General features: G+C 40.3%; 1 protein-coding gene across 7 annotated transcripts in view; it reads right to left on the reverse strand.

Moving 5' to 3' along the window:
* PDS5B (PDS5 cohesin associated factor B) overlaps positions 1–22,778 on the reverse strand; it is a 190,877-nt gene that overhangs the window by 139,803 nt on the left and 28,296 nt on the right. Inside the window, exon 1 of one of the 7 annotated variants that reach the window (XM_030818547.1) lies at positions 5,712–6,139. The exons of the other annotated variants lie outside the window; for them this stretch is intronic. The gene's annotated coding sequence lies outside the window, so the exon portion shown is untranslated. Of the gene's footprint in view, positions 1–5,711; positions 6,140–22,778 lie in introns of those variants that run through there. 7 annotated transcript variants of the gene reach the window in all.

Raw genomic sequence — 22,778 nt, forward strand, 5'->3', positions numbered from 1 at the left:
GCTGGGGGTGGTGGTGTGCGCCTGTAATCCCAGCTTCCTCGGAGGCTGAGGCAGAAGAATCACTTGAATCCGGGAGGCGGAGGTTGCAGTGAGCCGAGATCACGCCACTGCACTCCAGCCTGGCACCAGAGCAAGACTCTGTCTTAAACAAAAAAAAGACAGGCCAGGCATAGTGGCTCACACCTGTAATCCCAGCACTTTGGGAGGCCAAGGCAGGAGGGTCACCTGAGGGCAGGAATTCTAGACCAGCCTGGGCAATACAGTGAGACCCCCCTATCTCCACAAAAAAAGAAAAAAAAATGTAATTGGCTGGACATGGTGGTGCATGCCTGTAGTCCTAGCTTCTCAGGAGGCTGAGGCAGGAGGATGGCTTGAGCCCAGGAGTTCAAGGCTATCATCAAGTTACTGCACTCCAGCCTAGGTGGCAGAGTAAGGCCCTGCCTCTTCAAAAAAAAAAAAAAAGGCAGTAAGAAGTATTGCTGAAGTTGTGAAGAAACTGGAACCCTCATATTTTATGGGAATGTAAAATGCTGCAGCCATTTTTGAAAAACGTTTCACAGTATCTTAAAAGGTTAAATGTTGGCTGGGCGTGGTGGCTCATGCCTGTAATCCCAGCACTTTGGGAGGCCGAGGCGGGTGGATCACAAGGTCAGGAGTTAAGAGACCAGCCTGACCAAGATGGTGAAACTCCATCTCTACTAAAAATACAAAAATTAGCCAGGTGCAGTGGCGGGCACCTGTAATCCCCACTATTCAGGAGGCTGAGGCAGGAGAATCGCTTGAACCCTGGAGGTGGAGGTAGCAGTAAGCTGAGATCGCACCACTGCACTCTAGCCTGGGTGACAGAGTAAGACTCTGTTCTCAAAAAAAAAAAAAAAAAAATTAAATGTAAATTTACCATATGACCTAGAAATTCCCCTTCTAGGTGTCCAAGAAAAAACCTATATCCACACAAAGACTTTTACCAGAATATTCATGGCAGTATTATTCATAATGCCCAAAAAGTACAAACAATCCAAATGTCTATTAACTGGTGAATGGATAAACAAAATGATACTAATTGGAATAAAAAGGAAAAAAGTACTGAAACAAAAGTGAATCAACTAGATTCTGTGCATCTACATATACATGTGCACATATTGGTGAAGGTGTTATAAAAGAAATTGGGACCAGTTAATCTAAGGCTTTAAGTCTCTGATAAGGAGTCTGGTCATTATCATATAAGGCAGTTGTCATTTTTTTTCTTTCTTTTCTAAGAAATTTAAAGAGAAATGAGATTTCTATTTCTATTTTAGAGAATTTAGAGAGTATTTTAGAGAATTTCCAAAGACAAAGACATACCAGCTAGAACACAGGAAGACTGCGGGAATCTATGAGGGACTGCAAGAGGCTCACTGAAGCAGTAACAGGAAGCTCTGAACAATTGGAAGATAACATAAAAGTATTTGAAGAGAGGACACAACAGAAAACAGACGAGAAGTATAGTTTAGTAGGAGAAAAGAGATTGAGACAGAAGTAAAATCCAGGAGGCATTGCATAACACTACAACGTATCTCTTTAAGATGACAATAAAATGGACATAAAAGTACCACCTGTATTGATACGCAAGGACCCAATGTACCATACTGTATACAGGACAAATGAGAGTACAACTGTTAATTCTACCTCATTAAAAGTAACACAGTATCCATAATGATAAACAAATATTTAATTAACAAATCTGCTTACAAAGTTATGTACCTTGTAAATAAAATATTAATAATAAGTAAACTGGGGGAGGGGTTATAAGAAAAATTAGGATGTCAAGTCCACCATTGATAAGTTTCTCAATAAATTTCCCTATAATGGGGAAAACTTAACAAAATCATTATAGTACACAAACACTTGATATATTCCTGAAAGACATTAGTTTTGAGGGACTGCATACGGATTAGTATTACTAAATCTAATCTAAATCTAGTCTCACTGATTACATCTACCTTATATGCTTCCTGGCTAAAATCAACAACTTTGTTGGGTGACAGTGTTGTCCAAACACGGATAGCTGGTTTTGTTTTTGTTTTCTTAAACAGTTTTATTAAGTTATAATTCACATATCAAATAATTCATCTTTTAGAGTGTACAATTCAATAGTTTTACATCTAATACATTTATTTTTGGCTTAAAATATATGTAACACAAAATCTACCATTTATAAATGTACAATTAAGTGACATTAATTATTAATTATATTTACAATATTGTGCAACCACCACCATTTCCAAAACTTTTTCATCACCCAAAACAGAAAGAAACTTGTAACCAATAAGCAATAACATCCCATGACCTCTTTTCCCCAGCCCCTGGTAACTTCTACTATCTGTCTCTATGAATTTGCCTATCCCTAAGTACCTCATGTAAGTAGAATCACAGTATTTGTCCTTTTCTGTCAAATTTCACTGAGTATATTTTCAGGTTCATCCTGTTACAGCACGTATCAGAGCTTAAATTCTTTTGAGTAGCTGGGACTACAGGCGCACGCCACAACGCCTGGCTAGTTTTTTGTATTTTAGCATAGACGGGGTTTCACCATGTTGGGCAGGACGGTCTCGATCTCCTGACCTCAAGATCCGCCCGCCTCAGCCTCCCAAAGTGCTGGGATTGCAGATGTGAGCCACCATGCCTGGCCCAGAGCTTCAGTTACTTGTATGACTGAATATTATGTGTATATACCACATTTTGTTTATCCATTCTTCTGCTGGTGGACACTTGGTTTCCATTCTTGGCTATTGTGAACAATGCTGCAATAAACACTGCTGTACAAATACCCATTTGAGTCCCTTTTCAAATCTTTTCAGTATACAGCTAGCAGCGGAATTGCTAAGTTTATGATAACTTTATGATTAGCTTTTTGAAGAACCACCAAACTGTTTCTCACAGCAGCAGCTAGCTACACCAGCAAATGAGGGCTCCAATTTTTCCACATCCTCTCCAACAGTTATTTTCTGGTTTTGTTTTTTTATAGCCATCCTAGTAGGTATGCAGTCTAACCTCATTATGGTTTTGATTTTCATTTTCCTAATGATTAATGGTGTTGAGTATCTTATGTGCTTACTGGTCATTTGTGTATCTTTGGAAAAATGTCTATTCAAGATCATTGCTCACTTTTAAATTAGGTTGTCTTTTTGTCACTGACTTGGAGTTCTTTGTATATTCTAAACATTAAATCCTTGTTAAAGATACAACTTGCAAATATCTTCTTCTGTAGGTTGTATTTTCATTTTCTTGATAATGTCCTTTGATGCAGAAAAGTTTTTAATTTTTATAAAGTCCAATACATATTTTTTATTGTTTCTGCTAATAAATTCAGGGTCATAAAATTCTACTCCCATATTTTCTTCTAAAAGTATACAGGCTTAAATTTATATTTACATCATTGATCATTTTGAGCTCATTTTTATGTACTATGTGAAGGAGAGGTCCAACTTAATTCTTTTGCATGTGGAAAACCAGTTGTCCCAGTGTCATCTATTGAAGATATTCTTTCCCTCTTTGTTTTTAATAAGGATATCCTGATTCCTCCTCTAGAAATTTTGATTCAGCAGGTGTGGGGAGAAGTTTCAGATTCTGCCGTTTTTAAGGAATGTCTCAGACAATTCCTATGGTCAGACAAGTTTAGAAAACAGTTTAGAACACAACTTCAGGTGCTCAATTCGTGTTGTAAAGAAGCCAAAGAACTTTTTATTTTCCCTTAAATCCTGGCTTTGCCTTCAGATACATATTCCTGGCCTATACTATATCCAACTGACAACTTAGTTAAGAACTCCTAATTTTCACAAAAAAACTGTCAACTTTACTGCACCTTTGATCTCTAAAACATTGGGCTCTGCCAAAACAATACAATCAAACTTGCCACAATAGACTCAGATCATTCATTCTTTCAACAACAAATATTTATTGAGCCCCTCTTATATCCCAGGTACTGTTGACTGGGGAATATAACCGTAGGAGAAAGCCAAAGATTACTGTTCTCATGGCATAGCTTATATTAAAGTTGAAGGAAAACAGACAACAAATGTCAATGCGTGTGTTAGATAATGTGAAATGTTAAGAAAAATAGGGGCCGAGTGCCACAGCTCACGCCTGTAATCCTAACACTTTGGGAGGTCAAGGCGGGTGGACTGCTTGAGCCCAGGAGTTTGAGACTAGCCTGGGCAACACGGTGAAACCCCACCACTACAAAAAATACAAAAAAATTAGTCCCAACTAATTGGGAGGCTGAGGTGAGAGGATCACCTAACCCTAGGGATGTCGAGGCTACAGTGAGCCACGATCCCGCCACTGCACCCCAGCCCGAGCAACAGAGTGAGACCCCATCTCAAAAAAAAAAAAAAAAAAAAGAGTCAATAGGGATGGCCAGGTGTGGTGGCTCATGTCTGTAATCCCAACACTTTGGGAGGCCGAGGCAGGTGGATCACTTGAGACAGGAGTTCGAGACCAGCCTGGCCAACATGGTGAAACCCTGTCTCCACCAAAAAAAAAAAAAATACAAAAATTAGCTGGCCATGGTGGTGCATGCCTATAATCTCAGCTACTTAGGAGGCTGAGGCAGGAGAATGCCTTGAATCTGGGAGGCGGAGGTTACAGTGAGCCGAGATGGCGCCACTGTACTCCAGCCTGGACAAGAGTGAGACTCCATCTGAAAAAAAAAAAGTAGGGGAGAAAGCTGTTTCAGCTTGCAAAGACTGGAAAGGACTCTATGACAAGGTGACATTTGAGTGGAAACCTGAAAAAGAATGATGATAAACCATGCAAATACCTGAGGGAAGAATACTCAAGACAGAGTGAGGCTCAGAGATTTTAACCTTGCACTATCTACTACCCAACTATTATCAAAGAAGGCCAGAGAACAATTATATTTCTGAAGGATTTTTTAAAGAAATCCCATTCATCACCTCCTCTAGATCAGGGCTTCTCAACCTCAGCACTCTCAGGTTTTTTGCCAAAAATTCTTTATTGCAAGTGGAGGTCAGGGTGCACCTGTGCACTGTAGAACGTTCAGTAGCATCCCTGGGCTCTGCCCACTAGACATGAGTAGCACACGCATATCATCACCATCCCTAGTTGTGACAACCAAAAACGTCTCCAGACATTGCCAAGTGTCCCCTGCAGGGCAAAATCACCCCACACTGAGAACTACTGCTCTAGGTCTGTTCTTACACTCAGATTCCACATAGGAAACCCATAAATGGTCTTCAGGAGGTCTATGAACCATCTATAGTCATCTAAAAGAGTATACAGAGTTTGCATGCATGTGATAATGTATATTCTACTGGGGAGATGGATCAGAGCTTATGGTGTATTCTCTAACATCTATAGCCAAAAAAGAAAGTTAAGGAACACTGCTTCTAATATCTCAAGGATGTTGAAGAACAACACCTGGAAACTCCAAATTTGAGCTATATTTGTCTTGGCCCCTACATTCACTTTCAGTTAGTTGAATGCAATTGGGTATCTTCTTTCTTTTCTTTTTGGCTTTCATTAAGTAACCCATTAAAAGCCTATGAACTAGTCGCTGAATTTGCTGAAAGATGTTTTTGGAAAATCATCAACTCTGATTTTATTATCATCCATACTTTTTAACAAATGAAGAAAACTGGGACAAGAGAAATTCGCTGATTTTGCCCAAGATCAGAAAGTTCCCAAATGGCAGAATTAGAACTACATCTTACCTGCTTACATGGTTATATGGCTGGAAATGGCCACAGAGGCACACTCAACTTCTTGGTTTATTTCAAAAATAAACTATAAAAGCCCTGTAAGGTACAAAACCAATAAATCAAAGGGCATAAGATGAATAAGAAATATCAACCATAAGATGAAAATTGTCTAAGAGCTATTGAAGAGAAGTGAAGCTTTATGTGACATCTGCATCCTCGCTGAAACCTAATAGGTCAGTGAGTAATGTAATGGATAACTCTATCAAGAATAAGCACAGAAGTGAGTTTTAGTCACCCCTTTTTATCCCTCAATGCAAGCCAAAGTACAATTCAAAGTACTTAAAGTATGATTCAGTAGAAAACATTCTACAAGAATTGTAGCCAACACAAGGTATCCAACGGAGCCAACACATGGTATCCAAATATACAAGAAATGCAGCCAACACAAGGTATCCAAAAAGCCAGTGATCTCAGTATCTGGTTTGACCTAGAAAAAAAGGAAAAGGTTAAAAAAAAAAAAAAAAAAATCAAACAACTCGCAATGATTCTTCAAACTTATTTTAATCATGAAACAAACTCTTCTAGCCAAAACATTATAACAATGTGCAATATATCAAATAGGTTAAAAGAGAGCTGCTCTGGCTGAATTGAGTGATGGGTATTCCAATATCCCCAACTTCTCTTGTCAAGAAAGTTCGCAGAGAAAAATTTGAAAACCAGTGATCTGTCAGATGTTATTGGAAATGTGAATTATTACAGCCTTTCTGAAAAGAACTATGTTAATATCTATTAAATTTTAATGACACATTCCCTTCAACCCAGCAATACTTCTCTTCCAATTCTCACAGGAATAAAAATGTCAATATAAATGTACCAGAATATTTATCTTAGCACTGTTTAAAAAAGTGGAAAAAAAATCTGACATCGAAAAGGGAACCACAGCTACATGAAGTGTGGTAAATCTTTACCATGGAATATTATGCAGTCATTACAAAGAAAAAATTTAACAGTGTTAGCCAATAATACTAATATACTAACGAGTGGGAAAGGCATTATACTCAAGTGTGTATGTGTGTGCACATGTGTGGGTTTAACAGTATTTTTGGTAAAACAAACACTACTATAACATACACCAAAAAAGTACCTATTGGGCAATAAAAAACACGAAAAAAATGTAGATAATTAAATTAATGGGAAGTATAGAGCATAATTTTTTTTTTTTTTTCTGAGATGGAGTCTCGCTGTGTCGCCCAGGCTGGAGTGCAGTGGCACGATCTCAGCTCACTCCAACCTCCACCTCCCAGGTTCAAGCAATTCTCCTTCCTCAGCCTCCCAAGTAGCTGAGATTACAGGCACCTGCCACCACATCCGGCTTGTATTTTTTGTACAGATGGGGTTTCACCTTGGCCAGGGTGGTCTCGAACCTCCTGACCTCAAGTGATCCACCCACCACAGCCTCCCAAAGTGCTAGGATTACAGGTGTGAGCCACCACACCTAGCCTAAAATTATTTGTATTATTATTGCAAATATGTAAAAATGGAATATAGAAATGATTTGAGCTTGGGATGGAAGAAAGGATACATCTCTTGTAGATATGTTATTTCAAAGTATTTGTAATAAAGTATTTTTAAAAAGCAATCCTTAAAGAAAGAAAACTAATAATCTATAGGTATTATGGATTGCCTATCCTTCAAGGCTGTTCTCTATTAACATTTTTTTCCCTTAAAACTGAACTTTAAATGAAGATTGGGCAACAGATCTATTCTAGACTATATACTCTGGCAGGAGCCAAGAGAGTAAATATTCTGAAATGTCAAAAGTGCTTCTGCTTTTAACAAGAATACAATCATACAGTATCACCCTCTTTCCTCTTCCTTCTCCCCACTAACCTCTCTTTCTCTCCCTTCTTACTCTCTCCTCCACCTCCCACTGTAAGATCTCAAACGGTATGCAAGAATTCAATTAGATGACCCAACTCTCATCTCCATCCTCATCCCACCTTCCAGATCTAAAACTCTACAATTCTATTATCTTACTATATCATGTACTTACAGTTTTCGGCAATCCTTAATACTTATCACTCCAACAATATTAAATATAATCTGTTCTTCACAGATTCATTAATGCAATTACTGCAATTACTAATTTGCAAATTAATTTTTCTCTTTTTTCATTTTCCCAGGAAAACAAATCACAATGGAAAGAACTGCAATACAGAAAATGGTTCTGCTAGAAAAAAGATATTTCTTTTCAACCCCCTTGCAAACATAAAAAAATTTAAAAACTTTCTTCCTAAAAAAGAGTAAAAAAAACCCAGGAAATGAACTACATATTTTTAAAGTACCATTCAGAAATAAACTATAAAGTATATACTGTCTTGTGAGATGCAAATAACTCAACAGAGCAGCTTTGTACAAATATCTATAGCTAATTCTACAAAGCCGACTCCATTTCTCTTCCATAAAATGTAGATAGCATCCATCTGCTTAATTACTGTACAGACTGTAAAGCACTGCACCTGCAGTTACCAAACTGTAAAACAAGACATCTCAGAGCCCCCTAGATACCACAGCAAATTCACAGACATTGGGGGATATTTTAAGTTCTCAAGGAAAATACAGCTATTCTCAAGATCTGTCAGACACCAGGTAAGCTTACCAGCTCAAGGTAGTTCCATTTGAACATGAGATCATTGTTCTACCTTCTTTTTGAAGGTAATATATCTTTGAGAAGCTAGGTTTTGGGGCAGCTGATGTGATAAAAAGTACTAGATGGAAATCAATGGAAAGCAGGAAACATAGGTGGCAGTGTTCAATCTGATTCCAAGACTTAAGAACTTTGCATATGCCCAACAGGCACACACTCAGATCAGTAAGCATATGTCATTATTTAAGCATAAAAAGGGAATGTTTTTATTTGATTGAACATATAATTCTTAAACCATAAATACTTATTAGGCTACTTGTATCTAACTAAAACAGAACTGTTATGCATTCTATTTTGGCTCCATGAAAAAATGATGAGACACTAAGGACACCATGAACAGAACATTTGGGAATGTCTCACTGTACATTTATAAGGGATTCTCATAGATGTAAGTTGCACAATTGTACAACATCTTTACTCTTTCTTCACTGCAGACAAGGCAAAGAAAATAAACCATCAAGACTGAAAACATGTCAAAAATGAGTAGGATGGTGACAGGAGGCTCATCATCACATTTTGCTCTGAAAAGCAAGAGGCAAAACTAAAGACTGACTACAATAATTAAAGAAGAAAAAATTCCCAAATGTTGCCTATTTCATGGTTTATTTAAAGACAAGATCGAATTCAGCCTTAAAACCTTGATTATCTAACAATGGTTTTCCAATACACTTTAGCAGATGAGCCCTCTTTTCAAGCCAAATCTCCCCTAAATTCTAAGTTACAAAATACAGAAAAAGCAAAGTTCTGTTTGTAGTTGAGGAGGAACATAAGACCACGGTCTGGCTTATCTCCCTCCACAACTGTAACTGCATTCACAGGGGCCTCTAGCACTTCAACAACTCAGTAGGGAAAGGATTATGGGTGCCCCAGACCTTCAATTAGAGCAGCTCAACTTTACAAAACATCTCACTTGAATACTGGTCTGGGGCTGGGTGCAGTGGATCACGCCTGTAATCCCAGCACTTTGGGAGGCTGAGGCACATAGATCACTCGGGGTCAGGAGTTCAAGACCAGACTGGCCAACATGGCAAAACCCCATCCCTACTAAAAACACAAAAATTAGCCAGGCGTCGGTAGTGCGTGCCTGTGATCCCAGCTACCCTGGAGGCTGAGGCACAAGAATCGCTTGAATCCAGGAGGCAGAGGCTGCAGTGAGCCAAGATCTTCCCCACTGCACTCCAGCCTGGGCAACGGAGCGAGACCCTGTCTCAAAAAAAAAAAAAAAAAAAATACTGGTCTGGGCTGCTTCACAGACTAAAAGCTAGGACAATGCATTTCAAACTTTTTTTTTTTTTTTTTAATTGCAACACAACCCAGTACATAAATACACTCAGGAAAAAAAACGTTTCATTAAACAACATCCTTCTTGTGTGTACTTCATTCTGAGGTTTTCTACTTTAATTAAAACCTGATTTACAAACTCTAGCCTAAGAAATTATTTCAATGACTTCTCAAAATACCTGAAATTAATTAAAATAAAATGAAATTCCACTTACACATAAAACCCCATCAGGATAAATCAAAAAGTACATCAGGAGACTCAAATAGTCCAAAAGAGGTGCACAAACTGAGAATCACAACAGGTTACGTAAAATTAAACATTAACACAGAAAAACACAAAAGAATTTTTTTTTAATTTTTAGTGCTGTCACAATGAAATGTACAGAGATTTGTATGTGTAAAACTAAAATAGGTTAGCCAGGCATGGTGGAGCACACCTGTAGTTCCAACTACTCAGGAGGCTGAGACAGGAGGATCATTTCAGCCCAGGAGTTCAAGGCTGCAGAGAGTTCTGATCTCGCCACCTCACACCCTGTAGTCCCAGCTACTCAGAAGGCTCAGGTGGGAAGATCGCTTGAGCCCAGATGGTCAAAGCTGCAGTGAGCTGTGATCATGCCACTGTACTCCAGCCTGGGCTACAGAGTGAGATCCTGTCTCAAAATGAATGAATAAATAAATGAATGAGTGAATGAATGAAAAGATAGAGCTTAAAAATTGAACATCTTTTTCCAGTAATATATATATATATTAATACTGTATATCCTGAAAGGCCCAATAAATCCAGCAGAAAACTGTTATCACATTGCTGAGCTCAAAAAAGTAAGGAAAATCTACAAGAACCTACCCACACCCAACCTTCATTTCCACACTCACCATCTGTCTCTTATCTGCACAAAAAAAGGGTAAATTGAAACCTGAACAGTTAGTACGCACTTGGAGAGGCAAAAAGGCAAATGTGCATATCAGCATTTGCCCTTTTGCCAGTTGAGCTTGGACTCTAGAAAGTTCCCAGGTGGATGACAAATCCTATTTCTCAGTAGAAGCAAACGCAAATCTTCTGTGGAGTTAAAAAAATTCCTCAATTTAGGCACCCAAATTTTCCACATACCAAGCTCAACAAAACATGAGTCCTTCCCAAGGACCAACAAATACATAAGAAAACCAAACACCAAGAATGATTCATGCCCCAATGAATTCAGATATTGAAATTTCATTGCCAAAATATAAAATATGAATGTTTAAACTTTTAAAAATGAAATCACAAAATCAGCAAAGCAACAAGAGGCTGCTGAAAATAACAAGAGACTGAACAGTAACAAATACTTTAATGAAAAGTAATTGTTGATTTCAAAACCTCAATGGACAGGTTAAGCAGATTAAACACGACTAGAGTTTTATAAAAATTAGTAACTGAAGAAACTACCCAAAATGCAGGGCCAAGAGACAAACAGATGAAAAATTTTAAATGAAATTAGGAGATGCTAGAGGACAAAACGACAATTTTGAAATCTTAGTAAAAGAAACTAAAGAAAAAGAAACTCTAAACATGAAAGCAAAATATAAATACATAATAGCATGTACAATTTGGGGGATAAAAGGGAGAATAAAATGCTAGGCAACATCAACATGGAAGTTGGAAGGGGAGTGTTGACCAGATTGGTAAAAGGGCCTTTGTGTCAATTTTGCAAAGGGCTAAGGAATTAAGTATAGAAGGCAAAATTTCAAGTGTAAAAGAAATTTTTTTTTAAACGAATAGCCTGGCCAACATGGTGAAACCCCATCTCTACTAATACAAAAATTAGCTGGGTGTGGTGGCACATGCCTGTATTCCCAGCTACTCAGGAGGCTGAGGCAGGAGAATCACTTGAACCCAGGAGGCGGAAGTTGCAGTGAGCCAAGATCACACCACTGCACTCCAGCCTGGCAAAAGACCCAGACTCTGTCTCAACAACAACAACAACAACAAAGAAAAAAAGGGAAGAAATAGATCATAAACTGTAATGTCCCTAACAGAAAGAAAAAAGAAATGGATGGTGGAAAAATGAAAGTAACTAAACTTTTTTTTTCTTTTTATTTTATTTTATTTTGCACACAAAACAATAAACATTTTCTAAAAGTACATACGAACAAAAAGATGCATATCAAACATATTAGGAAGGTTGCACATGGGAAGACGGGGAATAGAAATGGGGGGTGGGAATTAAAGAAAATAAATGAGAGAGGGACTTTGTATGGATCAATGATAATAACTCAATCCTCCATTTGACAAAGAAGAAGGAGAAGGAAGAGGAAGAAAAAGAAAGTGGGATAAAGGATCAGAAAGGGAGGAAAATAGAAAAAATTAGAGTATGACTCCAGGGTAGACCTGCTTTGTTGTCGCTTGGTTCGTCGGTTGGTTTGACAGTTGTATTTCTCATATGTTTCGCCATGTTGGCCAGGCTGGTCTCGAGCTCCTAGCCTCAAGTGATCGACCCGCCTCAGCCTCCCAGAGTACTGGGACTACAGGTGTGAGCCACCACATCCAGCCCCCACATTGCTTCTGGCCTCTGTGGTAGACCTCCCAGACGGGGCGGCCAGGCGGAGGCGCTCCCCACATCCCAGACGGGGCGGCCAGGCAGAGGTGCTCCTCACTTCCCAGACGGGGCGGCCGGGCAGAGACGCTCCTCATTTCCTAGACGGGGTGGTGGCCGGGCAGAGGGGCTCCTCATTTCCCAGACGGGGCAGCTGGGCAGAGGCGCTCCTCACATCCCAGGCGATGGGTGGCCAGGCAGAGGCGCTCCTCACTTCCCAGAAGGGGCGGCCGGGCAGAGGCCCTCCTCACTTCCCAGACGGGGTGGCCGGGCAGAGGCGCTCCTCACATCCCAGAAGGGGCGGCCGGGCAGAGGCGCTCCTCACTTCCCAGACGGGGCGGCCGGGCAGAGGCGCTCCTCACTTCCCAGACAGGGCGGCCAGGCAGAGGTGCTCCTCACTTCCCAGACGGGGCGGCCGGGCAGAGGCGCTCCTCACATCCCAGACGATGGGTGGCCAGGCAGAGGCGCTCCTCACTTCCCAGACGGGGTGGCCGGGCAGAGGCGCTCCTCACATCCCAGAAGCAGCGGCCGGGCAGAGGCGCTCCTCACTTCCCAGACGGGGCAGCCAGGCAGAGGCGCTCCTCACTTCCCAGACGGGGCGGCCAGGCAGAGGCGCTCCTCACTTCCCAGACGGGGCGGCCGGGCAGAGGCGCTCCTCACTTCCCAGACGGGGCGGCCGGGCAGAGGCGCTCCTCACTTCCCAGACGGGGTGGCCGCGCAGAGGCGCTCCTCGCTTCCCAGACGAGGCAGCCGGGCAGAGGCACTCCTCACCTCCCAGACGGGGCAGCTGGGCAGAGGCGCTCCTCACTTCCCAGATGGGGCGGCCGGGCAGAGGCGCTCCTCACATCCCAGACGATGGGCGGCTGGGCAGAGGCGCTCCTCACTTCCCAGACGGGGCGGCTGGGCAGAGGCACTCCTCACCTCCCAGACGGGCAGCCAGGCAGAGGCGCTCCTCACTCTTCCCAGACGGGGTCCGGGCAGAGGCGCTCCTCACTTCCCAGACGGGTGCCGGCAGAGTCGCTCCTCACATCCCAAACAATGGGCGGCCAGGCAGAGTCGCTCCTCACATCCCAGACGATGGGCGGCCAGGCAGAGTCACTCCTCAAATCCCAGACAATGGGTGGCCAGGCAGAGTCGCTCCTCACATCCCAGACGATGGGCGGCCAGGCAGAGACGTTCCTCACTTCCTAGACGGGGTGGCGGCCGGGCAGAGGCGCTCCTCACCTCCCAGACGGGGCGGCCGGGCAGAGGAGCTCCTCATAACCCAGACGATGGGCGGCCAGGCAGAGACGCTCCCCACCTCCCAGACGGGGTGGCGGCCGGGCAGAGGCTGCAATCCCAGCACCCTCAGAGGCCAAGGCAGGCAGCTGGGAGGCGGAGGCTGCAGCGAGCCAAGACCATGCCACCGCACTCCAGCCCGGGCAACACCAAGCAGCGCATGAGCGAGCCTCCGTCTGCAGTCCCAGCACCTTGGGAGGCCGAGGCGGGCAGAGCACTGGAGGTCAGGAGTTGGAGACCAGCCTGGCCGACATGGCGAAACCACGCCTCCAGCCAAAGGAGAAAAACCAGGGAGGGGCGGTGGCGCACGGCGGCAATTGCAGGCAGCCCGCAGGCCAGAGAAGGAGAATCACGGGAGCCGGATGCAGGGAGTCTGCAGCGAGCCGAGTTTAGTCGAGGGCCACAGAGGAAAGAAAGAAAGAAAGAAAGAGAGAGAGAGAGAGAGAGAGAGAGAGAGAGAGAGAGAGGGAGGAAGGGGCTAAACTTTTTTTAAAAGTAAAAAAAAAATGCAAGCAAAGAAAAGGGAAAAATAGGGCAAAAAGAAAATGAAATTTATAACAACCAGAAAGGTAGGTATGAAACCTGCCTTGCAAAATTGTAACAGTGAGAGAAATCTAACATAACTGACTCCATCTTGCTTCTAACCTCACAAGCTAATTGCCTTTGCTTATTCCTATACATACGTCAGGTTAATGATGTTACTATGTTTATAGTTTAAAGCAAGGAGGATAATAGTCCCTTCCTAAGACTAATCCACCACTCCTTGTTGAGAGACTAAAACCGACTTTGCATAACGAACTCAAGGCCACAAGCTTAGAATTATGGTAGGGGCCTCAATTCTACTAAGATATAAGCATAAACAGTAACCAGTCATTGTTCCCTAACCCCCTTTTTTATAATTACTTGCTGATCAGAAATCATGTAGCCAGTGGTCACAAGAGGTATAATTTCTCCAATTGCTCTTATAGATAACATCACTGCTATGAAACCTAAAACTAGTGTTTGAGATATTTTTCAGACTTTGAATTCTGTTCTACCAACTGATGCCATGCAGGGCTGGTGACCCATACCAAGAAAATGACTCAACTGGTCCTGTAACCCTCACCCAGGAACTGATTCAGCACACGAAAACAGTTGACATCCCTGTGATTTCATTTCCAACCGAACCAATCAGCAGAACTCATTCCCTAGATCCCTGCCTGCCTGCCAAACCACCCTTAAAAACCCTAGTCTCCAAATTCTTGGCAAGGCAGATTTAAGAACTATCTCCCATTCTCCTCACTCAGCTGCCTTGCAACTAAACTCTTTCTCTGCTGCAATACCTGTTGTCTCAGTGTACTGGTTTTTTTCTGTGCAGCAGGCAAGAACCTGAATGGGCTGTAACAGGCACCTACATTCTCATCAGACCAAACAAATTTTTAAAAACAAAGAATTATAACACATATAGATGCCATCACAAAATGATTAAAAGATTCAAATTATCAGAAAAAAATTAATTTATATTAACTATTAAACAATATGAAAATAATAAAAACTGATAGACCTGGAGGGACAAACCAACATGTCCACCGGCACAGTACAAGTTTTAACACACCTTTTATACTACTGATAGATCATATACTAGAAAAACTAGTAAAGACATGGAAGACTTAAACAAGGTAATTAACAAGTGCATTTTGTTGGTCATTTATAGAACTCTGTACCCTTACACAGTCCTTTCAAGCACACATATAACATTTACAAAAACTAATGACAATCTGGTACTTAACCCATGTCTCAACAAATTCAAAATAATCCAAATCTCACCCACCACATATTCCTAAAATGTAATTAAGTCAGTAAAAAAAAAAAAAGTCATTTCCATATGTTAGGAAATGTAAAAACACACAAATAATTATAATTGAATAGTAAAGAAAATAATACATACAAAACTTGTAGGAATTAGGAAAAGTGGTATAGAAACGGAAATTTATAGCCTTAAATGTTTATACTGAAAAGAAGAAAGTTTAATACAAATAAAATAAGCATGAAACTTAAGCCAGGAAAAGAAATGAAGAATAAAATGAGAATGAAATCAAAGAACAGAGAAAGAAGATAAAAAAGCGGAAATTAGTTAATTAAATAAGAGAATGCATCTAAATAGCCCAAAATTAGCAAGTCTCTGGTGAAGCTGATCAAGAATAGAAAAAAAAGATTAACATTAGGGAAAAAAAAAACGAGATGTTAAATACAGAGATTAAAAGAAATAAAGAATGATAGATAAAGAATAGTTCAAACCAGAGACTGGCAAACTTTTTCTTAAAAGACCAGACAGTAAATGTTTTTGGCTTGGGGCTCATACCTTCTGTCATAACTACTCATCTCTGCATTTATAGCACTAAAGCAACCAGACAATATGATTAGGTGTGGCTATATTCCAGCAAGATTTTATTTAGAAAAAGAGGCAGGCAGCCTGTGACAGGCCATAGTTTGCTGAGTCCTGCTTTACACCAATAAATTTGCTATTTTAGATGATATTTCCTAGAAAAAAAATGTAATTAACAAAAAATTATTCAAGAAGAAATTTAAAACCTGAATAGAGCAGTAATCATTAAAGAAACTAAGTTAAAATCTTCCCGAAAAGAAACACCAGGCTTGATGAGCTGTTCCAAATTTTGGAAGAACAGAACTGTCTCCATCTTATACAAACAATTCCAGAACACAGAAACAAAGAGAATACTTTCCACCTTCTCCTCTTTTTTTTGAGGCAGGGTCTTGCTCTGTCGCCCAGGATGGAGCACAGTGGCACAATACTGGCTCACTGCAACCTTTGCCTCCCAGGCTCAAGCAATCATCCCACCTCAGCCTCCAGAGTAGCTGGGATTGCTACAGGAACACACCACCACGCCCAGCCAATTTCTTTATTTTTTGTAGGGACGAAATTTTGCCATATTGCCCAGGCTGCTCTCGAACTCCTGGGCTCAAGTGATCTGCCTGCCTTGGCCTCCCAGAGTGCTGGGATTACAGGCATGAGCCACCGCACCCAGCCATTCCATCTCTTTCAATGAAACAAGTATAAGTTTGACATGAAAACTTACAAACATACATACACAGATTAGCCAGATAACTTCAGCAATGTATTTAAAAAGACAGCTGTACCACAGTGCTAATAGAATTTTCCACAATAATGGAAATGTTCTGTAATTTCTGTTTTTCCAATATTATAGCCATAACCACAATTAACACTTGAAATGTGGCTAGTGGTTACTATGTTGGCCAGTGTAGCTATATCCCAACCAAGTTTGGTTTACTCTAGTAATGCAAGGTTGGTTTATTATCAGAAAAATTTATTATTCACCACATCACCAGATAGAAAGAAAAAAACTATGTCAACAAATGTAGAGATCAGTACCCATTTGTTAAAAATAACAATAAAAAGAAAAGTTTTACCTGACAAAGGTTATCTATCCAAAACTAACAACATCATTCTTCATGTTGAAACACATCAAGCATTTCCTCTAAAGCTAGAAACAATCAGAATCCCGTCATCACTACCACTTTTTTTTTTTTTTTTTTGAGACAGAGTCTCACTCTGTCGCCCAGGCTGGAGTGCAGTGGCACGATGTCGGCTCACTGCAAGCTCCGCCTCCTGGGTTCACGCCATTCTCCCGCCTCAGCCTCCCAAGTAGCTGGGACTACAGGCACGCGCCACCACACCCGGCTAATTTTTTGTATTTTTAGTAGAGATGGGGTTTCACCATTTATAGGATGGTCTCGATCTCCTGACCTCGTGATCCGCCCACCTCGGCCTCCCAAAGTGCTGGGATTGCAGGCGTGAGCCACCGTGCTATCACTACCACATTTTAACAGTTACCAAAGGACCCTGGCCAGCACACTAAGAAAAGAAAAAGAAATCAACAACATAAGGACTGGAAAGAAACTACGGTCTCATTACTTGCAGGTGATAGTACTATCTATACAGAAACTCAAAAAATTAGCATAGTGAACACTGAAACTTAGCAAGGTGGACAAAAAAAATCTGTTTCATTTCCATATACCAGCCAAAGCAGCTAAAAATGTAATTTTAAACCAAAAAGTTTATTATAAAATACATTTTAAAAACCTAACCAGGGCCGGGTGCATTGGCTCATGACTGTAATCCCAGCACTTTGGGAGGCCGAGGCGGGTGGATCACCTGAGGTCAGAAGTTTGAAACCAGCCTGGCCAACATAGTGAAACCCTGTCTCTACTAAAAATACAAAAATTAGCTGGGCGTGGTTGTGGGCCCCTGTAATCCCAGCTACTAGGGAGGATGAGGCAGAAGAATCACTTGAACCGAGGAGGCAAAGGCTGTAGTGAGCCAAGACCGCACCATTGCACTCCAGCCTAGACGACAAGAGCAAAACTCCATCTCAAATAAAATAAAATAAAATAAAACAAAATGTTTAACCAAAGATGTCTCAGACCTATGTGGAGAAAATTACTACATTTTGGGGGCCACGTAATGTTTCCGTCAACAACAAACCATATATAATGGTGGTCTCATAAGATTATAATAGAGCTGGAAAATTCCTATCATCTTGTGACATCATAAACCATGATATCATACTTTATTTTTTGAAATAAATTTAACATAGCCTAATTGTACAGTGTTTATAAAATTTACATTAGTGTACAGTAATGTCCTAGGCCTTCACATTCACTCACCACTCACTCACTGAATCACCCAGAGAAATTTCTAGTCCTGCAAGTTCCATTCATGGTAAGTGCTCTACATTTTTTATCCATCATATTTTTCCTGTACCTTTTGTATGTTTAGATATGCAAATACCATTGTGTTACAACTGCCTATGATATTCAGAACAGTAACATGCTGTACAGATTTGTGGCCTAGGAGCAACAGGCTACACCGTGTAGCCTATGTACACCTTACCATGTTCACATAGTGAAGAAATTGCCTAACAAAGCATTTCTCAGAATGTACCCCTGTTGTTAAGTGACATGTAACTCTATGTCTCTATCATAAAGAAGCTCAATATCATAAAGATGTCAACTCTCCCCCAACAGGGTACCTCAAAGACCTAAGCACCAAATTTTTAAATCATTTGGACATGCAAAGAGACAAACAGCTTCTGAAATACAGGGTAGGGGGATCTGCCCTGCCAGACAGTGAGACTTGTATAAAGCTGTAATAATTAAGGAAGTGTGGTATGACGGTGAAGATAGACAATTAGGCTGCAAAACAGAATTGAGTCCAGAAACAGACTCACATGTATATGGAAACTTGATTATGAGACTTCGTTCTGCACATCACTGCGGAAAAGATGGACTCTAAAAAATGAGGTTGTGACAACCATCCATATGGCAAAAAGTAAGTATCAATCCCTGTTCCACTACTGGTGGGGAAAAAAGAGAAAAAGCAACCCCAGTGGACTGAGATGAAAGACAAAGCTTTAAAGCAGGAGACTATTTTAATTACCCAAGTTTGAAGAGATGACTTCTTAAACAAAAGTAAATATAAATAAATACATGAATGCCCATATAAACCATAAAAGATCTTACTACATTAAGACTACCTGTTTTTCACAAGACACCAAAAAAAGTAAAATTATTAACTTCAACAAGGGAGAAACGAGGGAGAAGGTACATGAGGGATATGCTCCAAGACCACCAGTGGATGTCCAAAACATACAGTACTGAACCCTGTATATACATTTTTTTTTCTACACAGTAATGGGCCAGTAGTATTACACTGGATGGGCAACTAGACAAAGGAATAATTCACATCCTGGACAGGATGGAGCAGAATAGCACGTGATTTCATCATACCACTCAGAACAGTGGGCACCTTAAAACAGCAATTGTTTAATTATAACAATTTTCCACTTAGTATTTTCAGACCATGGTTGACCACTGGTAATTGAAATCACTGAAAGCAAAACCTCGGGTAGGACTATTGTATCTGCAACTCACAAAACTGATTTTTTTTTAAAGTTAGTGAATTCAAGTTAGTAGAATGTGTCCCCTCCAAAATTCTGGTGTTGAAACTTAACAACCAATGTTATAGGAGTATTCAGAGGCTGGGGCCTGAGTGCTTAGGACACGGGGGTTCCTCCCTTATGAACAGCATTAGGCCCTTAAAAAAGCAGCTCCTGGAAGCCAGCATTTGGCTATCTGGCCCTTCCACCTTCCTTCCACCATATGAGAACACAGCATTATCCACCTCTGGAGGATGCAGCCCTTACCAGACTACACAACCTGCTAGTGCCTTCATCTTGGACTTCCCAGCCTCCAGAACTGTGAGAAATAAATTTCTGCTCTTTAAAAAAAATTACCTGGCCTTAAGCATTTTGTTATAGCAGCACCAAAGGACTAAGTTAGTAACCAGAATATATAAAGAACATACATAATGATGAAAAACACAACCCAACAGTAAGAATAGCAGCACACTGCAAAAGAAGAAATATCCAATGAACACTTGACATGTTGTACCCCTCTCATTTGCAATGAGAGAAATACAAATTAGGACCACATTGAGGATTTTACACCCACTGAATTAGCAAAAACTGAAACAGGTAATGCCATTATTAAGCCAGATAACAGCAAGGGAAACAGAAATGCCACAGCTGGTTTAAACTACTCTTATTTAACCCTTAGGGTTCACAGGGACCAGCCTCCTCTGAACCAAATGGGCCCTGAATACCTGTAAAAAATCTTGAGTTATATTTGCAAGAAACAAGTGGGAGAACAGCTACTGAATAAAAACAGCATTTGCCACAGTGCTCTCTTCCTTTCCAATATTTACATATCTTATTTATGTCATATTTTTCTGTTCCCAAGATATCCAAAACAATATGTCTATGTTGTAGATATGTATGTGGCTGCCTCTCCCACAATCATGACACCTCTCTCTCTGATAATGTAACTACAATAAAATTTAGGGAAGTACTAACAAGCAACTCTGTAAGTAGGTGCTAACTGGTGGCCAAGACAGGATAATTTCATCGCCCTAGATTATATTAAATAAATGGCTTAGGATAAAACAGATTTAAGTTGACTGGGATACGGCAATTCTTCTAGCCAGAGGTTATTTATTCAGAGGTGATCTGACCGTAGCTCAGAAATTTGTTTTGGATGAGACACATAATATGGACATGATTTCACTGTCTCACTACTGGGAGAGCTCTCTTTTGCATATGAGTTCTCTATGCAAAGACTGTCAACGTCAGAGAAACTATTAATAGATGAATTACATTAATAGGTAAAAGAAGAAAATGCACAGGATCATCTAAATTAAACTGTTTATTATTCCTGACTTTAATCCCTTAAAGAAAATCAGGAAGAGAAGGAAAATTCTTTACTATGATAAATAGTACTTTTCAGAAATAAACAGTAAACTTACAAACACTAGGGCATTTCCACTAGGACAACTGAAAAATGAGAGTGCTTGCAATATGTTAGGATTCTCGAATTGTTAAGGAACAAAATTCTGCAGTTCAACTATCTTAAACAAATTTTTTTTAAAAAGGCTATATTGTCTCGGGTAAATAAATAATCCCAAGGTAGAGAAGGCTTCAGCACAGTTCCAACAATGTTCTTGGCCCCATTTCTGTCCAATTCCCTTGGATAAGATATCAGACAATGGCAACTCGGGCTACATTTTCTTGTATTTATATGCAGACGTAGGCATAATAGCAAAATACTGAAAATACCTACATGTCCTTCAATAGAAAAGTTACATATTTCTTGGTAACATCATAAAATGATGAAGCATTTTATGTGCTGGCTCAAAGTCCAAAATGCATCACTAAATTGAAGAGGCAAAATAGTATCCATAGTATGGTCCCATTTGTGTTTTTAAAGTATAAAAAAATTTTAAAGAGACGGGAGGGGCCAGGCACAGTGGCTCACTCCTGTAATCCCAGCACTTTGGGAGGCCAAGGCGGGTGGATCACCTGAGGTCAGGAGTTCGAGACCAGCCTGGCCAACATAGTGAAACCCTGTCTCTACTAAAAATTCAAAAAATTAGCTGGGTGTGGTGGCAGGTGCCTGTAATCCCAGCTACTAGGGAGGCTGGGGCAGGAGAATCGCTTGAACCCAGGAGCCAGAGTTTGCAGTGAGCCAAGATCGCGCCATTGCACTCCAGCCTGGGCACCAAGAGCAAAATTCCATCTCAAAAAAAAAAAGAGAGAAAGAAAGGAGGAAAAATATCACTTCTAGCTTAGCATCTTGATGTATTTCCAGAACCCAACATATAGCTATATTTCATAGTATCAAGGAAGTCTTTGACTTTAGGCAAGAATTTAGACACTATAAAAAAATTTCAATATTCTGAAAACAAAAGTCTACTCTGGATTGATGAATTATTGCACTAATTACATAATAAAGATTAAAACTAAAATTCACAGAGCACCTATTGCCAGGGACTATATAAGTTACTTACATGTACTTTCTATGATTTATATTTCCAGCAACCATGAGATATTTGATATCCATGCTTATTAAGAGAAGCAACATGTCCAGAGCTCACATGGTCAAAACACTTGTATTTGATACAGCTGGAATTTAATTCCAGATAGAATTCCAAAATTCACACACTCCTCACTAAACCATGATGACTAGAAGTTCAATGAGTGTCTTTAAAGGGTACAGACTTTCTCATCACACTCATTATAAAAACGTCACAACTAAAAATTATAGAAAAGGCAAAATATAATAAAGTACAATCAATCCCAGTAGGAGCCATCTATTCTTGATGATTCAGCACACATGCTTTATATAATAATGCTTTATATAATAAATTATGATAGCACATTTCACTTTTGTATACCAGGAATCTTCCTAATCACTCTATCAAAATTCTGATTCCCATAAATCTCAATTCGGCTTTGGATAATATAATTTTGCAACTGATGAAAAACTATCTGATGAGTAACTGAAAATAATGTATAGGAATTTAATGACAAAAGTACCAGGAGTATCCCTGCTTATTCTACTATACGCAACAAGGTAGACAAACCTCATAAACATGATGTTGAACAAAATAAGTCAGATACAACAAACTATATATAGATACGAGTCAATTTATATCAAATTATAAAATAGACAAAATATGCTATCACAAATTCAGGATAGTGGCTACCCTTGGGGTAATAATAATTGAAAGGGGGCACAATGGAGGTGGTTCTGTGGTGTTGGTGATGTTCTGTCTCTTGATCTGAATGCTGGTTACATAAGCATGTAAAAATTCACAAACCTGTCCAC

The sequence above is a fragment of the Nomascus leucogenys genome, chromosome 9 (genome assembly GCF_006542625.1).
Source record: "Nomascus leucogenys isolate Asia chromosome 9, Asia_NLE_v1, whole genome shotgun sequence".
In the NCBI taxonomy this organism is placed as follows: domain Eukaryota; kingdom Metazoa; phylum Chordata; class Mammalia; order Primates; family Hylobatidae; genus Nomascus; species Nomascus leucogenys.